General features: G+C 40.6%; 2 protein-coding genes across 18 annotated transcripts in view; one reads left to right on the top strand and one right to left on the bottom strand.

Moving 5' to 3' along the window:
- Window positions 1-16237, bottom strand: part of FOXP1 (forkhead box P1) — a 1001617-nt gene extending 985380 nt beyond the window's left edge. For 4 of the 10 annotated variants that reach the window (XM_089672252.1, XM_089672255.1, XM_089672251.1 and 1 more), the window contains exons 1-2: window positions 15667-16236; window positions 10912-10990 (exon numbers count right to left, since the gene is read on the bottom strand). The gene's annotated coding sequence lies outside the window, so the exon portion shown is untranslated. Of the gene's footprint in view, window positions 1-10911; window positions 10991-15666 lie in introns of all 10 variants that reach the window. The other 6 variants (XM_089672256.1, XM_089672257.1, XM_089672258.1 and 3 more) reach the window with 3 other exon arrangements.
- LOC149467065 (uncharacterized) overlaps window positions 12113-16569 on the top strand; it is a 53609-nt gene continuing 49152 nt past the window's right edge. For 4 of the 8 annotated variants that reach the window (XR_016312027.1, XR_016312022.1, XR_016312025.1 and 1 more), the window contains exon 1: window positions 15761-16113. The gene's annotated coding sequence lies outside the window, so the exon portion shown is untranslated. Of the gene's footprint in view, window positions 12443-15760; window positions 16114-16246; window positions 16558-16569 lie in introns of those variants that run through there. The other 4 variants (XR_016312023.1, XR_016312019.1, XR_016312026.1 and 1 more) reach the window with 4 other exon arrangements.

Raw genomic sequence — 16569 nt, 5'->3', positions numbered from 1 at the left:
CCTGCCTTTGCATACCCCTGCAGCTTTCATCAATCCTCCACCTTTGCCCGATGTCCTCCTTTACTCTCCAGCATTTAATAATTCCTATAAGTACACTAGTATTGGGACGCCTGCTTTTACACACACATGAACTTTAATGGCATCCCAATCTTAGTCCGTAGGGTTCAATACTGAGTTGGCCCACCCTTTGCAGCTATTACAGCTTCAACTCTTCTGAGAAGGCAGTCTACAAGGTTTAGGAGGGTGTCTATGGGAAGGTTCGACCATTCTTCCAGAAGCACATTTGTGAGGTCAGGCACTGATGTCGGGGGAGGAGGCCTGGCTCACAGTCTCCGCTTGAATTCATCTCAAAGGTGTTCTATCAGGTTGAGATCAGGACTCTGTGCAGGCCAGTCAAGTTCCTCCACCCCAAGCTGGCTCATCCATGTCTTTATGGACCTTGCTTTGTGCACTGGTACGCAGTCATGTTGGAACAAGAAGGGGCCATCCCAAACTGTTCCCACAAAGTTGGGAGCATGAAATTGTCCAAAATGTCTTGGTATGGTGACGCCTTAAAAAAGTTTCCTTCACTGGAACAGTTGGTGTTCACCAGAGAACCCTTCAAGGGGTGATGGGCTGACAACATTATTAGTCTCTGGTTTTCTTTACTGCAAACTGGCACCAGGTTTCAGTTCTCAATATCTCCCCACCAAGGAGTTGCTGGACAGAAGGACTAGGACTCTGAGACTGTTCACAAGGTATCAGACAAGAAAGTGGTCAGGTCAGAGGTCAAGGCAGGCAGCAGGAAAAAGAGTAGTCAGGTCCAGGCAAAGGTCAAGGCAGGAGGCAGGCAAGAGAGTTATCAGGTCAGGCAATCCAGGTCAGCAATAGGCAGGTAATGGCAGGTGCAGTATTATAGTAATCTAGCTCCAGGGTACCTGGTGATTACACAGCACCAGCCACTTCAAATGTTGGAGCTTAAAAGCAGAGGTCCACCCCAAAGTGGAAGCTCTGCTATTCTCCCCCCCCCCCCCCCGACACATCTGGCACCTTTGGGGGGGGGGGAGAGAGCGTGTACCTCGCAGCCTAATGTGCCAGAAGTACACCACGCCCCCCCCCCCCGCAGCCCTCTGGGACACTTCCAAGGTCCCAGAGGACCATGTTCTATTCACAATACACGCATGCGCAGCAGGAAACCGACAGTAAAGGATTCACTGACGGTTTCCCTTAGTCAAGATGAAAGCGCCAGCACCTGAAGGCAGAATCTGGGATGAGGACACTGCTAGATCCCTTGACACGCAAGTGCCCTAATATTAAAAGTCAGCAGCTAAAATATTTGTAGCTGCTGACTTTTATTTATTTACTTTGGGAGGGGACTTCCAGTCAGAACACATGCCCAGCATTATCAACATGCACTGATGCACACAGGAAGAGGTACTTTGAGAAACCTGAAAACCTTGGAGGTCATGAAACTCCTGAAAATTCAGGGGTCCTGGATCTACTGGAAGCATAAGTACTGTAACACGTGTAAACAGCTTAAAAGGGTATTTTAAGGCAGACTAGCTGGATCAAGTGCTGGGAAGATTTTGTATTGTTCATTACAAAAGAAAGCTAGCTTAGCCCTAGCCACAAACTAACCATCTAAAGAAACAGGCAATCTTCAGTCAAACATTTATTTATCTAAGAAAGGTTGTTCATATAAAAGATCTTTCTTAGATCAACATCATCAGAATCATCAATCTGTAAAGAATAAAGTGGTATTAAACCCAAAAGCAAACCTTTATTATATTGCACCTTACCAATTCTTAGATGTGAAGTCTGCATTTTTCGTTAGACTTTCTTCTATATTCATCTGATGATTCAACCAGCAAGTCTGCTGTTTTTCAAAAGAACAAACTGCCCAGTAGATGCATCAGTTACAGAGATGAGACAAACCATTTAACAGTAGCAGGGGTGCTTACAACGATCAGCTTTTATTTATATAGGCAAAACCTTTATCCCAAAAGGAAACAACCTGCTGTAACTGCTTAAAAAAGTATTAGCTGGAGTTTAGCTGCAATTTGTATATTTAAATCTGCTATACATTTAACACTACTCTACCCTACAGACTTATTATGCTGCTGTCTGCTGTACCCCGTGCTCATTCATCCAGAGTGAGGGTACTCTAATACGGCTGGTGCGTAACTGCCCAGATCACCAGGTGAAAACAGAGGGAAAAAAACTAATGCAGCCACCATATCTAATGATTGGTAAGCTGCAATATATTACATTTTTGGTTCTGGGTTTAATACCATTTTAAAGTGTTACTAAACTCACAACAGGAAAATCAGTCTGTATATGCAGTAAAGCATGCTTGTTATACTTGCTGTGGAACCTAAGGCTGTTTGATCCTGTCTTCTCTAATTCTCCCCTTCTTCTACTGTCCCCAATCCACTTGCTGATAGTACAGAGCTCTAGGAGTCACTATGCACATGCTCAGTTTAGTGTGTACTGCTAGAGAGTTTTTTTGTTCTTTAGGAGGGTGCATGAGATCAGCACAGGACCAACCAGCACTGTCCAGAGGGTCAGGGGTTATGCAGCCTCATAGGACAGTCAGAGCAGAATAAGAACTCCACCAACAAGATTTTAACCACTGCTCAGCTGGAAACTGATAGAAGTCACAAGACTGCCATATACTTCAGATAAGAAAAAGTATTTAGCATTTTATATTTACTAAAATCATTACATGTCCATGTTCTGTGTACTGTTGGAGACCAGATATAGTGAATGCTGGGTCCTGGGTTTAGTAACACTTTAAACTCCACCAAACCTCTTGCATATCTATTTTATCATAGTAAAATAAATCAGACAATTGTATTAAAATACACCTCTAAGTTACATGCACCTGCCTGCAAAATTTTAATCACACTTCATATAGTTGCTTGTGTATTTACGAAAAAATTGTTTTAGCACAAAACCAAGTATTTTTGCACAAGTTTAGAGTACATTGGGAACTTAATATAAATGTTAAATATATTAGTTTCTATTAAAATATGGGCATTTTACATAGTTGTGAATGTCAGCAATAGCTCTATCTTATAATGCATACTATGTAACTGCTCACCTTTTGATACAATGAACAGGAGACAGTAAAACATTACGGTTGGGACCAAACCATGTGGATCCCTGCAGGAAGCACAAAGCCACAGTCCTGCCAGTAAGACACACTGGTATGAGTGGTGGGTTAGCTGCATGCTTAGCCTGGGATGAATGGCCGTCATACGCTCTGCGGCTCGTAACTCCTCTGTCACCCATCTCATGGGCACATTTCCTTCCTCATTTTTAACACCTGCCATAACATGATTACCCTCTACAGCTCCTTCACAGATGTTGCATAATCCTAGGCTTCAATTACCAGCTCACAGAACATGACTACATTGCTTTCAACTCTTCTAGTGACACAATAATTGCAATTGGTAACACCAGCTATTCTAGGGAAGTGCAAACCAACCGAAAGTTTTTTCTCCTTTAAAGCAAAAAAAAACAAAAAACCCCAAAGTACCCATATAAACAAAACACCTATATACTCAACCCAAAACTGACATCTCTGCCTTTTCCAGCTACACACTGATCACTTGCTGAGTTCTTATATCTATTGGGGATTCCACATAAACATATAATAGTGATAGAAAGATGTAGTAGTTCTATTCCCTAATGGGTTCTTCCATAATGAAGATCAATATTTAAAAGGGCAAGGATTAACAACCAATTAAAAACTTGAAATACTAGCTGAGGGTGGGGCTCAATTTTAATAAGCCAAAAGGCTGGCCATACACACACAGATTTAGTTTGTTTAGCCTGCAGATTTCTCCATCCACATTAAACAGCGCAGACTGACTGCTGGCTAATGTATTTTGACAGCCGATACCTACAGCAGTCACTCTACCCAAACAGTGTTGATGTGGATGTAGGAGTTGTTCAGCTAATAAGTTTCCACCCAGCTCTTTCCATTTTCCAAGTCTACTGAGCTGAGTGGCCCAGAATCAGCCAAATTTCAAGCTATGTGTGGCCAGCTCAAATATCAGCTTAAGCCATTGAGCTCTGTGAGCAACAGGTGGTAAAAAGACAGAAGAAAACATGAACAATCAACTTCTGTTGAGTAAAATGCTGTTGAAAGCAGCACCCGCGGCTCAAATTTCAGCTGATTCAGTAGGAATCATCCAAAATCCAAGCCACATATAGCAACCTAAAAAGAAATGCAAGGTAACGCATAGCAGTAAGACATTTTTTTTCATTGTGGTTTCATCCACTGCTGTAAAAGGAGACATATGGTGACTGTGGATTGCTGCATGTCTCACGCCAACACTGCTGTTTTATATAAAATCTATCACATAAAAGAAATGTAATTGGGGGAGGGGGATTATAATGCTATTAAAGAACAAATGTCTACTAAAAGGGAAAAACTGTGGGGAGGAAAAATATGTGAAACATCAACATTGCCTTGGTTTGGGTTTGTACTAGTTTTCAAGATGTACTAAGAGACCTGCTGCAAATGTGAGCACATGTCTAAGGCTCCATGTACACAGTGCGTTTGGAGAACTCTTCTGAATGCTGAAAATTGACAGCAGTAAAACGCAGGTTAAAAAAAACTTTAGTTTTGCCGCGTTTGCATACCGCGTTAAGCCACGTTTGCGTTCAGAAGTGTTTTTTTACAGATAAGCACAGGAGAACCTCCCAAATGCCCAGAATGCACTGGAAAATGGTAAATTATTAACTATTTCAGACTGTTTGAGAGAAATAGAGAGAGTAGAAGCAGAGAGAGCAGTATTTGTTGAGATTAGCGGTCTTTTTATTTATTTTTTTGTGGTGTTTGGATGTGTTCCAGCTCATTTCTGTGCAGAAATTATTGCAGCAGTGTCTAACATATTTTCTTTCATGTGAAACCTCAAAGTATGGTGTACCAGGTCCATTTGAGTACCAGGAAAACAATTTGAATGCGTTTTTCATGATGAAATAAGGCTCTGGATAGCATCTGGAAATGGAAGAGTTAAAAAAAATTTCCAAACGCAAATGCTTATAAACACAGTTAGCCGCATTTACACCCATTTACAAGCGTTTAGCATTTGAAACGCTGATAAAATCTACTCCTGAACGCAAGATTGGTGCGTTCAAAAAAACGACTGTAAACTCAACTGCCTGTAAATGACAGTGTACAAGGACACATAGGAAAACATTATGGAGAGTTCAGGGGCTGCTGAAAAAAAAAAAAAAAGAAAAGTTCCTAAACGTATGTTTATCAGCTGCAGTGTACATGGAGCCTTACAGTACGTTTCCAGACTTCCAAGTAACAGCACAGTGTTATTAAGTCAAGCCATAAAGGTTAAGATTTCTCTCATTCAGCCCCCCCCCGGCTGAACAAGGGGTATCACTCAGTTCCCCAATTCACACTAAACAGGACGGATGGAGAGATTTCCTCTGAGGACTGCTGAATTCGGACATTTGCAACACCTGCAGCTGTCTAAATACCCGAACAGTGGCTGCATGCGATTTAATGCAGCCATTGTGAGGCTGACAATTTTTTTACCAGGCCCAACTGATTTTTCGACCAAAGTCTATTGACCCAGGTGTTGCTAACAGAGTCAACCACAGCTTAAATGTTGGCTGATTCAACAGGAATTGACTGAAATTTGAGCTCTGTATGGCTAGTAGAAGTAGCAGTAGTAGTAGTAGAAATCACAGAACAACCCTATGGCAAGCCATAGATGATTTGATTTTCTTTCCTTCAAAAGAAAATCACTAAATTCTTCCATCAACACAATCAGTGTTAATGGAGGAATCCCTCTTGCTGCGTTATTGTGTTCTGCCAGCAAGGAGCCAGCAGAACACAATGATTAGTAGTTTTTGCCACCGGTAGTAGCCGCATGTAAAAAAAAATCCCACAGGCTGGGGATAACACATAGCAGCTCACAAGGTCATGGTTTATTTTTGTGATTGGGCTTTAATGCCATGTTGCCACTGTGTATGTGTACAGCCGAGGTGCTATTTTGTGCTGGCAACATGCTCAATTATGCTCCCCCAGCACTTTGACTACGCAGTAACCAACAGTTCCTGTCCACTGTATGATTGGCAGTTGGTAGGACAGGCTACCAATCATGTGACCACTATGGCAGCTTTCTTGTATTGGGTTTTAGAGGTTGCCTTTTATGCTAGCAGCTTTATATTACATTATTGTTCCCAGCGCTAAATTACCGCCTTTATATTTTTATTTGACAGCAGCTTTGCTGACCAACAGTGAGGGACTGGGCCAGGCTTGACTTTTACCCATTTCTGGGTTTTGGGCAAACAGGTTGTGCCCTAAAAAGCTTAAAGCCTTCCATATCATAGGCAAATCTCAACCTTTTCTTCAAGGGCTTGTTCACATGATACCTGCATGAAAACTGATACAAGTTGATGCACACATTTCACTAAGAGACATCAGTTTTCATGCGCTCCAACGGGTTTTATACATGTTCCAGATTCCTGAGCAGAAAAGATCCGCACATGATACTAGTGTGGTGTGAACAGGGCTCACAGAGAACAATTGATTTCATTGTGCCCTTGCAGAACGCATGCAGAAAAACTGATGTCTCTGCACCAAGGTGTGAACAAGCCCTAAAAGTGATGTGTGGCCTCACCCACTCTCATGCCTTCCTGTTGGTTCCTTCATACAATGAACAGCTCCACTAACCAGAGTGGCTTGAAAGCAAAAGTTGAAATTTGTATACAGGCCGATTCCAAAGCTGCACTTGGGTGCATTTAACACACATCTATGTGTGCTAAGTGCTACGTTAAGTTCACTTGTATTGACAAAAGCTCTTTGTTTTCCTGAATGCATGGTACAACATGCTGTAGAACACTGAAGCAATTGCACTGCATTTACATGCAGCATGTTCAAGTTTTTCCCACTGAACATCAATGCAATACATTGGTGTGAACTGGGTATACTGAAAACAATGAATTTGTTGCATCTCAGTGTGGCTGATCACCTACAACGTATTTGCATCCACTTTCTAACTACAAGTACTCCAGTGATGGCTTTTCCCAGGGTGGGTTCCTCATGGTGATAACCATGAGCCTTATCTATGTAATGTATACTGAAATGACCACTTGCAGTTTCCATCCAAATCCCACAGGGTGACAATAGAGCAGAACAACTGGAAGACAGGGTCATAGTGGTGTCATCCTAAAGGAAGTACCTGAACACGGACCTCCATGACAGTGTCACCAGATATTAAATATGCAGTTTTTAGTATAATATTAATAATGAAAACTACTTTTGAAATCATAATAACATAACGTTTATATTCATTTTTTATTATTGGGTTTTTATATATGTTTTAACCTCTTCTGTCTATAGCTCAGAATCTACTGAAAGGTTTGATGTGGGGCTCACACTGAAGGTAACCTCTGCTCAATTTTTTTATTGTTGCAAAATATTTACTTTAATAGGTTAATCCATCCAAAACTCAAGTATAGCTTCTGGTTGGAAGCTCCTGCTGGATTCTCACAATGCACAGGAGATCCTGCAGCAAAACCTAGTCCACCCACCTTTGACAACTGTGAGGAGTCTCACTCTTACTGCTGAATTTTCAATTTTTTGGACTCCTCCTGATGTTGCAAGAAAAAGGAAACGCCATAGCACAGGTTGACAGACTCAAAACCACCAGTAGGAACCCACTGCCTAATTGTCTATAAAAGATGAAGCCGGGGCCAAACATCTCATCACTGTATCTCAGGCAGATAAATTAATTCACTGGTGCCAAAACAACGGAGACACAGAACATATGTTAACATGGTGGGTGGGTGCCTTTGGATTGTAAGCTCCATGAGAAGAGCCCTCCTATTCCTTCTGTATTGAACTGTATTGTAATTGTACTGTCCCCCTTTATATTGTAAAGCACTGCGAAAGCTGTTGGCACTATATAAATTCCGTATAATAATAATTATTGTAATATATATATTAAACATATATACTATTTTCAGTAAAAAGTGTTACAGTCCCATCCAATGTACAATGTGATTTTTGGTATCTGGAACACAGAGTCAAAGTGGCACACCCAGGGTGGAAGGCAGTACACAGCGGGATTCAAACCCGGTTCTCCTTAAAAAACAATCTGTGTCAGTGTTACACAGCTGGCGACCTTAACTCCGAACAACTCCTACACCACATTACCCAACGTCTATTCATCAGAGGTGCTAGAGCTCTCCGTAGCCAAAAATCACTTGTGACATCATTATCATCATCCTTGCATTTGGTAGAAAAGTGCGCCCCCTACTGCAGGCAAGCATAAAAAAAAAAAAAAAAGACCTCAGAAACAGAACTTTGCAACTTAGCACCTTGCAACATCTAAAAAAAAAAAAAAAAAAAAAATCAAATGAACGCAAGTGTGCCAATTTGCCTTTAATTACATTTCTCACTTTGGTAACAGCTTACAACTTTTTTACAGTCTGCACTGTGATAAGGAAAAAAAAATGGAAAATTGTTATAAAAGCAAAAAAAGAAAAAGAAAATAGAAAAAACATAGCACATCAATAGAAGGGGTTTAGAAATGCCTTTGCACCTTGACAAAATTGTCAGGGAAGATAACTTAGGTTTTCACTTTAGAAGCAGCAACAATTTCAGGGAAGTATGACAAAAAAGAAGTAAGCAGAAAAGAGATAAAATGTGCATTTTTTCAGCTATTTGACAACTTTTGTCTACTTGGAACATAAAGCAAAATAGAACAGTTATCCTTTTCTTCCAAATACTGACAGGTGAGAGGCCAGACTAGAAGACTTTAGGTCAGATTTACTAAAACTGGTTCACTCAGAATCTGGTGCAGTTGTACATGATAGCCAATAAGCTTCTAACTTCAGCTTCAATTCAGTTCAATTAAGCTTCGACGATAAAACCTGGAAGTGGATTCGATTCTATGAGAACTGCATCAGATTTTGCACTCTCCAGTTTTAGTAAATACCCCCTTTGTATGAAAATAATGCATTGTTCGCAATGACTTCCTTGCCCCTTGTTAAATCAGCGTTAGCTCTCTCCAGTCAATTATGTACAATAAAATTTGGAAATTAAATTTTTGGACCCTCAATCAAGCTTTTAAGCATGAGTCTCCCTTTGGCTACTAGGCACAAAATTGCCAAAAGGGGACCAGCACAGCACATCAAAGTTAGTCCAGCTGGTGAACAAAAAGACAAGCAAAGGGTACTATTCAGACAGGGGAGTGAGCCAACACAGAGCAAAGTCTCAACTCCTCATCTCAAGCCCTTGAAAACCCATCCCTTAGAGGTACAGTAAAATCTCAGTAATTTAAGATTATTGCCAAAGAGCAAAGGGCAAAGAAGGCTTTTTAGAACCTTCATTTCTACACTTAACAGTCTTCATTATGGGGGCTAAATGAGTTTCTTCAACCCAAGTACTTAAAGAAGCTTCTATCATAAACAAAATCTATGATCCAACCTGACAGCCACTAATATATCTCGACCATAGTTAAGGAAAACTATAAAAGTTTAAATATACAGAGTGCTGCTTTCACACCCTGAAAATATAATGACATATTTGATAAGATGGTAAAAAAAAAAAAAAAAAGCGAACCTGAAAATGATGGCACACTGCCTCTATAATTTTATGCTTGCAAATAAAATCGCGATGTTTGCATATATAATCATACAGACCATAATTTTTTAAAATACAGATTTTAAAATTCACCAGTAAAAAATAAATCTCTCGTATTACTGTGAAACAGCGTTAACAACTGTAACAACAGACAAGCACACCCAATGTATTACATTTTATTATAATCATCTTTTTTTTTTAATCCAAACCAAATTATGTGACTGCAGATATAGTGCACAGAACACTGCCACAGTTACAAAGGCACGACTTAATTAGGAAAAAATGGAAACATTTCAAAATCATCTTTCCATAGGTCCTTGATTAAAAATATATATCACACATTCAGTCTGAGTGTGTGATTTTTCTTGTTAACAAATGAAAGATGATAATTGCAAAGCCGCAAGCCGTCCAGGAATAAAAAAAAAAAAAAAAAAAGACAGCTAATGGCACTAAAAAGATAAAATCATATAAAATTTAATTGTATGACCATAAACAACTCTAAATAAATAAATAAAAATTAAAAAAGGTCAGATGTAATGCTTATAGACTTTGGTTTTTCACAATTTTCTCAAATTATATTTGCATAATTTAAGTTTGACATAACTGTTATTTTTTTATCTCAATTATTTGTAAAGGCTGCCCAATGAAGTGCAGACTTTAGTGATAACAGTGATTAAAATTACTTGGAATGCACATTATTACATTGCTGGGAAGTTTGGATGTTTCCTATTCAGATCTGTCTGCAGAAGTTAAAATTCACACATAAAACATGAAGCTCTAGTAATAATTTTGCACTTTTAGTTTCCCAACAAAGGCCAAGGTTTGTAATAGTCCCATTTCTGCATAAGTGAACTTGTAGGCTTGCTAACCCTGAGCCAGCAGCCATCCTGCTCTTGACAACAGCACAGCAGAAGCTGCGTTTGATCTCCTCTGCACTCCTTAATCTACGTTGTCAAGGTTCACTTGTTGAAGGCTGTTTACTTATTCCCCTCCAACCAACTCCCCCCCCCCTCCAACCACCCAAAAAAAAAAAAAAAAAAAAAGGGAAAAAAATTCTTTCCCTCTCTTACTCAGACAATGGCTAATCCTGAGACTACAGAAATAAAAAGAATACTTCCACAGCAATATATTAATCATACAGCACTTTTATTTTGTGTTTACTCTACAACTCACATTTTAATAGAATCCTGTTATTTTTATTATTTAGAAAATAATTTAAAAACAGTACAAAACATACCAACAAATGTGATGTATTTATCAGCATACAAAATCAGAACTGGTACACACAAATACATAAAATTTCTACACACCTGGCAAAAGTCCGGTTGACTTGATTTCTAAACCCAAATGCAGGATTATTTTTCCACCTCCATCGCCTGCTAACAAAGCCTGGAAAGAAAAACACAGGATCATTGAGCAGTTTATTATGACAGGAAGGCTGAAAAAGTCATCTCCCAAAAAAAAAAAAAAAAAGGGGGAAGAATAGACCAGGTGTCACTGCACACCTAGGTATGAAAAGGAAAGTGCAACCTGTCTGCTGTTTTCAGATTTGACACATACCAAAGTCAAAACACAAAAGGAGGAATTGTCAGGGGTTTAGACTAAGTACTAAGCACGCAATTACACATGTAAAATTTGCAGGTAAGGTATAATTCTTTTTAGCAGATACATCAATGTGCTTAACAAACTTGTGTGCTACCCCTTTTAAACACCAGACTATCCATTTTTATGTTCAGCTCACACAATATAACACACTCTCTCGTGGTTGTGTATATATATATATATATATATATATATATATATATATATATATATATATAATTTTGTTAATATATATTTATATTTAGAGAGCCGGATTTTGTAAGCCCTTATTAGATTAAAAAAAAAAAAAAAAAAAAGAAGAGGATCATGTCAGATGGTTCAAAGCCTCAGCGTTTATAAATTATAATCATCTTACAGATGGTATTTGTAGAAAAAGACTTGGAATGTATTATACCAGCAGTTACAAGAGAGGGAAGGCTGTCAACTTGCATTGGCATTTGGAATAAACTTTGCTAGGATTTTTTTTTTCTTATAAAATGTTATTTTAGGCAACAATTTATCTGCTCATTTTATTTATTTATTTTAGCATTTTCCTTCCGCAATGTGTTACAGAAAAAAAAATTATACACAGCCAGCATGCAGGAACAGATAATGGAGAGATGCAGTGAATCTTTATTTACACAATGAAAAAAAAAGTGCAAAAAATGTAAATACCCTACAAAACCAGCAAGGCAATCTGAAATTGATAAAGCCACTTGCATAAGGAGGAGGCACAGGATAGATAAATGAGTTAATTAGCTATGAATAGAAGACTATTTGTGATGAAGCTAAAGTGGGTGGCGGGGAGAATTGTGGACTTTTAATCTGCAGACTTGCAGCAGGGGACTTTTTTTTTCTTTTACACTAAATTCTCTAAATATTACTGGTGGAATCCTGGAACTAAGTACTTTTTTTAATCAGAGTATAGATTAGAAAGCATTTCAGGAAGTCTTGCTAGGCTGCTTGTTCCTGAAACCTTCATTATAATAAGTCAGTCAAGTAGACTTGCAATAACAGGCATCTTCGAGTAAGGAGTAAGGACTGTGTGTGCAACATCCTAGCCCCTGCAGTCAGCACCAAGAAGAAAGCAAGGACACTGCTTGCATGACCTTTGGGATATAATGCATTACATGAGATGCACAAATGGCACTTTGGGAACCTTGGATATAATAGTGGACTTTACCCCCTTCTCTCTGTGCATCTGCAACAGTTTTCAGAAGACTGCTAAATCCTCCATGGCATGAAACAACAGAGCTGCAGGTACTTGTAACATACCCCAGTAGTACAGCTGCTTTGGTAAAAGGAGACAAATTCAATATGGAAAGTAGGAATTGCCCAAAATGATATAATGGATTGATTGGGTAGTAAAAGAAAAAGCTAGCGGGTTTCTTTTTTTAACTTCAGTAAGAAAGTTTTAGTCTCAAAATGTTTCATTTGTAACAGAAGTTACAGAGTTGCAAATAATTTCACACTACAAAAAATGTTAAAGTCACAAATGTTCTCTAGTACTTTGCTGATTGCCCCGTTTTAAATACCAAACCTGGTACTTTAGAAACTTTAGCAACATTTGGTCCCGGTCCAGTCTTAACAATTTTTTAGATGTTTCTACATGCGTAAAATGTATCAAGTTGGAGGGGAGGGGGGTTAATAACTGTGTTAGGAGTTCATGAAAGCAGTTCTAAAACTAAGGGGCACTTACTTTGGTGTGCCTGGCATCTGAGCAACCAAAAAAAATATGTTATACAAAATGCTGGAAACTTCTTGCAAGTCCCTCCACTACCCCAGCAGCACTAAGAAAATGCTTTATCTGGGCATCTAAATTGGTTCCCCCAGCACATGGATATCTGGACACTTAAGAAATAAAAACTGAAAAGTGATTAAACTTGTGACTCTCCCAGAAATAAATAAAACCAAAGCAAATTGCTAAATTTATTTAAAAGGAGCCCTTGGTGCCACAGGTCAAGGGCATCTTTAGACCAGCGCATTTAGGTACTAGACGCATAAAATTGTATTATGGTTAAAAAACTGCAAATCCCACCATTATCACTTCCTCAGAACACAAAATGCAATGCCAGTTTTACAGTTACTTAAAGCTAATGCCCCAGCACATGGACATGTGAATATTGGACGATTAAAACTTTACAAGAAACAAAAACAAAAAGTGTCAAGCACTCCTTTTAAAACTACTAATGACTAAAAACTGCAATGGCAGCCTTACAATTACTTTAAAGGGGCATTTACTGTATACTGATGCCCTCAACACCCGGGCACTACATGAAAAAAATAAAAGGTATGGGGCACCCCATACTAAACCTATCACCAGGGACAAACACGGCCATGTCAATGATATAATTGCTTGAAAGGGGCACATAGGTTGGCATGTTTACTACATGGGCACTTGAATTAATGTTCCACTCTAAATATGTGGTGGAAATACTTTTCAGGCCCCCCATCACTTCCAGAGTACTGAGCCCCATACTACTCCATGCCTCTTTCCCATGGGCATCTAAGCTCCCACTGTGAAAAAAATCTGGCGGCCCTCTTTGCTCCCCTAACAATGAATTAAATCATTGCTAGAAGGTCCCAAAACTACTTTAAATGGGCACTTAAAGCAACAGCACATGGGCACTTAACTCACTGGCATAAAACTTGGACAAAGTGGTGCCAACTGCTTGAAACCCTCTCTGTTCCCCTAACAACACATTAAACTATTGCCAGCAGGTCCCAAAACTACTTTAAGGAGGCATTTAACTCACTGCCCAGCACATGGGCACCCTTACACTCAGCCCGCTGAAATCTCACTGGTGCCAACTGCATGCAACCTTCTTGTCCCCCCCCCAAAAAGCAAATTAAATTACCATTGGTAGGTCCAAAAACTACTTTAAAGGGGCATTTAAAGTCCATGCCTAGTGCATGGGCACCCTAGCATTCAACCCACTGAAATCTAACAAGGAAAAAGTGGTGGTAACTACTTGCAGCCCTCCCTGCTTCCCTACAGTGAATAAAACCATTGCCAGCAGATCCCAAAATTACCTTAAAGGGGCATTTAAAACCCTTGCACAGCACATGGGCACCTTGGCATCCAATCCACTGAAATATCAGAGGTGCCAACTACTTGCAACCCTCTCCATTTCTCTAACAGTAAATAAAAAATGTTCAGGCAAATCCAAAAACTACTTTAAAGAGACTTTTAAACTCTTGCCCAGCACTAAGGCACTCTAGCATCCAACCCACTGAAGTCTACCTATCAAGAAGTGATGCCAACTGCTTGAAGCCCTCTCTACTTCCCTAACCGTGAATGAAACTATTGCCAGAAAGTCCCAAAACTACTTTAAAGGGGTGTTAAAAGCTCCAGCACATGGGCACCCTGGCATGGAACTCATTGAAAAACATGGTCCCTGCTCTTTCTGCTGCCCAAAAAGTAAATGAAACTATTGGCAACAGGTCCTAACTCTACTTTAAAGGGGCATTTTAAAGACCTTGGCACCCAACGCAGTGACATCTAACTAGGAAAAAGTGGTGCCAATTGCTGGCAGCTCTCTCTACTCCCTTAACGTTGAATGAAACTACTGCCAGTTGATCCCAAAACTACTTTAAAAGGGTCATTTACATCCCCAGCACATGGGCACCCCGGCATCCAACCCACTGAAATCTAACTTGGGAAAAAAGTGATGCCAACTACTTTCAACCTCCCATACCCCACCAACAGCAAATAAAACTATTGCCAGCAGGTCCAAAAACTACTTTAAAAGGGGCATTAAAAACCAAAGCACCTTGGCATCCAACCCATTGAAATCTTTGCTTGTGGTACTTTCTGCTCCCCTACCTGAAACTTCCAGCAAATCGAAAAGTAATTTGAAACAGGCACACGGGCACCCTGGCATCCAACCCATTGAAATCTAACTAGGAAAAAGTGATACCAGCAGCTTTCGACTTTCTCTGCTCCCATAGCATCAAGTCAAACTATTGCCAGCAAGTCCCAAAATTACTTTAAAATGGGCATTAAAATCCCCTGCACAGCACATGGGTACCCTGGCATCTAACCCATTCAAATCTAACTGGGGAAAAAAGTGATGTCAGCAGCTTACAACCTTCTCTGCTCCCCTAGCAGCAAATCAATCTATTACCAGCAAGTCCCAAAACTACTTTAAAGGGGCATTTAAATCCCTTGCATAGCACATGGGCACCCTGGCACCCAACCAAGTGACATCTAACTGGGGGAAAGTGGTGCCATCAGCTGGCAGCCCCTCTCCTCCACCCATCCCTGGCCGAGAGCTGCGCTAACAAGTCTTCAAACTACTTTCAAAGGGTATGTAAGTGGGTGCCAGCTGGGCACAGCACCCAGGGCCGGGGTAAGGGAAACCACAAAGTACTTGCAGGAGTGATCAGAAGAAAATGCAATTAAAAAAAAAAAGCAGACGAGTAACAATGGCAGTGGGACATGAATTGCCTGCAAAGTGCAGCCACAGCCGCCCAACACTCACCCGCAGCAGCAGCAGACCCCCGGCAGTTGAGTGTGGAGGGTGTGTTGGGTGAAGTTGTTATTGCTTTATCCTTTTAAATGCACATGAGATCCCGGGCAGCAAGTACAGCATGCAACAGCCACACAATAAATAACAATAGATTCCTCCGCTGTGGAGCTCACTCCTGTCTCTCCCGGACTCTCTGCAGCTCTCCAGGGCGCAGCCAGCACAATGCTCTTCTCTCTCAATCTGCCTTGTTTGTTTATTGTTGCCTCCCTCCTCTTTTTTTTTTCTCTATTTCTCTCCCTCCCGCGTGCAGTCTGTTTTTTTTTTTTGTTTAATCTCCCCTCCTGGCTCTCTTCTCTCTCTGGGCTCAGGCACTATTTTCTCGCTCCCCCTTCTTCTTCCACTTTGCAAGTGGTGCCCACGCTGGACCGGCGGATTGAGCTGTTGTTATTTTTTGCTGTGGTGAGTCCCTGACGTCACATCCACCTGCTGGGTAAACAAGACAGAGCAGAGCAGAGGGAGCATGCTGGAGAGAGAGAGAGAGGGGGGACAAGAGGGAGAGGAGGAATAAAGGGGGGAAGAAAAGGAGGATAGGGAGGGTGCTGCTGGGCAGAGGGAAGAGCAGGAGGAGTTGCGTGCACCAAGGCTGGCAGGGGTTGGATTGGGAGCGTGGCTGGGAGTGAAAGAGTTAAGTGTGATCACGCTCCAGACATAGATGGGGCGATTTCTCCTCGGGGGTCGGCTCTTTTGCTGTAAGGACTGGTAAAGAGGCAGATGTTGTGCTGAGATCATTGACTGGTTACGAAGGCCTACGATCGTACAGGGCAGCGTCTTTAAAAAGTGCTAGTGGAATGGCGAGGATCGTTCGCACTTTGAAAGTGGTCGCTTTGTCTACTGTAGCAACTGGTAAAGAGGGAG

The sequence above is a fragment of the Staurois parvus genome, unplaced genomic scaffold (assembly GCF_062004578.1).
Source record: "Staurois parvus isolate SC_StPar_1 unplaced genomic scaffold, SC_StPar_1.0 ptg000124l, whole genome shotgun sequence".
NCBI lineage: Eukaryota > Metazoa > Chordata > Amphibia > Anura > Ranidae > Staurois > Staurois parvus.
Note: the sequence above shows the minus strand (reverse complement) of the source record. Positions and strands in the feature narration are given on the sequence as shown.